Genomic DNA, 4,754 nt, shown 5'->3' on the forward strand with positions numbered 1-4,754 from the left:
GCCAAAAATGTCAAAAGTATTTGGGAGCTTGTATCTAATCCTTAAAAGGTTTTAGGGTTACTGCTTCAGAGAGGGAAATGTTGGAGGGTATGGAGTGGGCATGGATTTGATCAAAACACCTTATATGTATATATGGAATTCTCAATAAAGTTTTTGTAAAAATTAAAACGTATTAGGAATTTATAGTATCAAACACTTCTTGGTATTAGAAGGACAATATGAAGCTTGAGATGCAGCTTTAATGTTAGAGCACTTGCCTAGCATGCCCTGGGTTCAGTCTCCAGTACTGGAAAGCAAAAAAAAGCAGACAGACAAACAAACCAGAGAGAGGGAGGGCAAAGGCAGCCCTATCCAGGAACTGAGTAGGACTGTTCAGGTTTCAGGTTAGGGACATGTAAAAGGATGACTCTGATGTAATGTAAAACTAGAAGTAATCTTCTAAATCTAGGTTCTGAAGGGCAGTAGAACCTTGAAAAACTCAACAGGATAATTATTTAAAACTATATATAGTTATGTAGAAGATCAGTTTTTAAAGAATACCACTTAAGATTATGAAATATGATTATACTTATAAAGTAGATTGTATAATTACTTCTTAATTTCCTGTATATTTTTATATTTCTTTATAAAATAGTGAAAATTACCCCTTGTTTATTTTAAAATATTTATTCACTCATTTATTTATATTTATTTAGATTGTGTGTGTGTGTGTAGGCGCACATGTGGAGGAGAAGACCGTTTGTGGGTGTTGGTTCTGTACTTCTGTCATGTGATCCTGGGAATCAAACTTAGGTTTTTGGTGTTGGTGGCAGGTACTCTTTACCTGCTGAGTCATCTAACTGGCTCTCTATTAAGTTTTTAAGTAACTGATTTGTTTCATGGAAAATGATAATTTTGGAGCATATTTATAATTTGAATAAGTAAATGCTTAGTTGAAATATTAGACATAAAATTACTCATTTTAGTTAACTGTAACTGTTTGATTGCAGATATTTCCCCACACTGATGGGCAGCTAACTGAGGTAGCTATCCAGTACAGCCAACTCTCAATTATCTGTGGTAATGGGAAAAAACAGTGCATGGATAAAACTAAAACAAAGTATTTTATATAGTGCCTTTCTGTCATCTGCTGGGGCCTGAGCATGTGCTTGGGTTCATGAGGGACATGTGGGAATGGGGCTCAGGTTTGTGAAAGAGCCATGGGAGTCAATATGGTTACCTCAAAGCTAAAGGAACCTGGTTTGGCACAGTGTGGCTGAAGTGTCTTGGGGGAGCCTCAGGCATGCAAGAGCAGCTTGGCAGTAGTGGTGAGAAGGATGGAAAGATTCATTAGTGAGGAACTGTGGGAGAGTAAATCCTCGAGTCCTGCACAGTTTTGGTATTCCTTGGTGCGTCTTTGGTTAACAGGCTCTGTAGCGGACAGTAGTAGTATTAACATAGTGCTCTTGCATTACTTTTGCCTACTGTTTTTGCTAGCTGAGCACATATTTTTACTTGCTACAGGGGAGTGCTGTTATTGAGGCCCTTTCTAGATAAGAATGTGTTTATTGTTATATAATTGGTAACTTTAGAATTCTGGTATAAATTGAATTTTTTTGTTGCTGTTAAAATTCTTTCCCAGATATCACTGTGGAATCTGTACTTCCAAAGATTGAACTTACTGAGTTTTAGCATTGTAATGTCAAGGAATGTTATGAAGGTAAAGGTAGTAAGTAATTCCCGAAAGCTGTGCATTTGATTTAGGAAAAGCATAGTAGCCGCATGTAATATTTAAAATACCATATACAAATTTTATTGAATACCTTTTAAGTTGATGAATGTTGAGGGTAGGTGATAGGTATAGGTTGGTGGTATTTATACTATTCTAATTTGAATATGCTTGCGTTTTCTACAAGAGGTCTTTGTTGTATTTCTTGCATTTTAGTTTTTTGAGACATGTAGCCCCGGCTGACTTTGAATTCACTAGTCCTTGAGTTCTTGATCATCATACCTCTACTTCCCAAGTGCTGGGATGATAGACCTGGATTACCACACCTGACTTACAAGAGAAAGCTTTAAAAAAGCTTCCAGGTCTTTGGTTTTCAACCAGGGTAGTGTTGCCCTCAAGAAGACATTTACCAACATGAGGTACTTTTGATTTTCCCAGGGTGGGGAAGTGCTGTAGGTTATGTTTACCCAGGCACTTCTTTATATCCCATGGTGTATACAATAGCCAAAATATCGGTTGGTTTCAGTTTATTATAGATTTAGAATGCTGTTGTTAGGACTACATTCTTAGGGTTTAATTTCTGAATAAGTTGTATGTTTTTAAAACCTTAGGAGAGAAAATAAAAACTTAAAGAAGATTACCTTCTGATAAATTTTCTTATATCAATCTGAAAAAAATCCATTAGTGCCATATTTTTAAAATTATTTTTTAATGTGTATTCGTGCATTGCCTGCACGTTGGTAAGTGTACCTGTGTTGTGCAATGCCCTTGGATGACAGAAGCAGCTGTCAGATCCCCTAGAACTGGAGTTACGGACTGTTGTTAGCTGCCATGTGGGTTCTGGGATTCAAACCTGTGTCTTCTGTAAGAACAATCAGTGTTCTTAACTGCTGAGCCATCTCTCCAGCCCCAGTGCCATATTTTTTTTTGTTGTCTGTTTTAAAATACACTTGTGTAAGAAGTTATGAGTAATTTCTCTAGCCCATTATTTAATGATGTAGAACGACTCATCAAATTATTCAAACTTGCATTTCTCTGAAGTTAATAATGAAGTAAACTTTAACAAACTTTTTTTTTTTTTTTTTTCTGGTGTTCCTTTTGTTTTGGTTATTTTGAGGCAGGGTATCATGTAGTCCAGGGTTTCTTCAAATTTGCTGTCTAACAGGCTGGCCTTGAATCCTCATTCTCTTGAGTCTGTCTCCCAAGTGCTGGGATTACAGGTGCGTTCCACCATGCCTAGCTTCAAACTTGTTTTCTGTTTAAGTTCTCTCAAGTATTTCCAAAGAAAGCAACTCTTATAATTTATATAACATGGGCAGAAAAAGTTCAAAGACTTTTTTGTGGTGGCACATGCCTTTAATCCCAGCATTCGGGAGGCAGAGGCAGGCGGATCTCTGTGAGTTCAAGGCCAAGCTGGTCTACATAGTGAGTTCCAGGACAGCTGGGGCTACAGGGAGACCCTGTCTCAAAAAGGCCAAAAAAAAAAAAAAAAACTTAAGATGATAAGGTTTCTACCTTGGTCAGTTTTTTGCTTCGTTTATTTATTAATTATGAGTGGATTCTGTTGCTTTGCAACACTCTTGATGTAAACAAATGCAGTACTTTGACTTTGTTTCAAGTTCACTTTGTAAGTTAGTGCAGAAAGATAAACATTAGCTTTCAGGTTTATTCACATGTAACACCATCAGGATACTTAGTCTTCTCATTGCTGTTACCTACTTTGAGAAAGAGGAAATTGAGAGAGGGCTGAGGACTTGTTACTGTGGAAGTGTCAGGGGGAAAAAAGTAATTCTTCATGCTGTCTGAGCCAGGAACGGTAAGAGATTTTAGTGCAAGTCTTGATTGCAGTGCACAGGGTCATGTGGTGGGGTGCATGTATGGGAGGTGTATATTGAATTGTATGTAGGTAGCACATTCTTCATTTATGCACTTTTTTACATAGCATGATTAAGGAACAGTACTTATGTACTTGCAGTCTTCTGTGATATTTCATTTGAAGTAGTTGTTGCTTACAGACTAATAAATTGTGATTTGTAATGTAAAAGTGCTGCGTTAGTGTTTTAATTGCCTGAGAAATTTATCTGTTGTTGGCAAATAATAGAAGACTGTAAGTATATGTATTTTCTAGGGAGGCAGAGGCAGGAGGATTTCTGTAAGTTCCAGGCCAGTCTATAGCAAGTTCCTGGCTAGCCAGGGCTACATAGTGACACCCTGTCTCAAAACACCAAACCAAAATGAAACAAAATATATTGTCCTTTGTACTAAATTTTGTCTATGTGAGAAAATTGATGAAATACTTGATTAACATTGTATTATAAGATCTAAGCAGCTTGCTGAAGCAAATTTAAGGTTTTTTGTCAATTGACTTTTTTGGAGGGTGGTAAGGATGCTGAGGATTGAATCCAGGGTCTTATACATGATAGGCAAGGGCCGTAGCCCTGGTTTACGTCTTCAGTCCTTGTCACTCATCTTAGCATTTGCATTTTAGCTCACCCCCCCTTAAAACGTGAAGTGTTTACGCAATAATAGAGATTATACTGATAGATCTTTAAAGAAAACATTACCAGACTTCTCTCTGCTGCTTTCTTGATGTTCTATTAGGCTGACTCTTAGTGGAGAGGGAACAACTAGCATGATTTAACACAGTGGTTGGTAGACGTTCTGTAAAAAGGCTAATGTAAATATTTTAACTTTCACAGGCCCTAAGTTTTTTATTGTGACTAGTTACCTGTGCTGCCGTAGTTTAAAGTAGCTATAAACAGCATGTAGGCAGTATATTTCAATAAAATTTATGGCAGCTCCCATTTGAATTGTATGTAATTTTCATATGTCATAACATTGTTCTTTTGATTTAACCGTTAACAAAGATGGGGTAGGAGGCAGAGGCAGGCGGAGCTCTGTGAGTTCAAGGCTAGTCTGGTCTACATAGTAAGGTCTACATAGCCAGCTGGGGCTTCAGGGAGACCCTATCTCAAAAAGACCAAAAAAAAAAAAAAAGAAAAGAAAGAATGGTGGCTGGGGAGATGGTCAGTGGATAAGGGCATTT

General features: G+C 37.3%; 1 protein-coding gene across 10 annotated transcripts in view; it reads left to right on the forward strand.

The window, feature by feature from the left end:
- Abi2 (abl interactor 2) overlaps positions 1-4,754 on the forward strand; it is a 142,622-nt gene that overhangs the window by 68,218 nt on the left and 69,650 nt on the right. The gene's annotated exons all lie outside the window — the stretch shown is intronic.

The sequence above is a fragment of the Nannospalax galili genome, unplaced genomic scaffold (genome assembly GCF_000622305.1).
Source record: "Nannospalax galili isolate Female #2095 unplaced genomic scaffold, S.galili_v1.0 scaffold281, whole genome shotgun sequence".
Lineage (NCBI taxonomy): Eukaryota > Metazoa > Chordata > Mammalia > Rodentia > Spalacidae > Nannospalax > Nannospalax galili.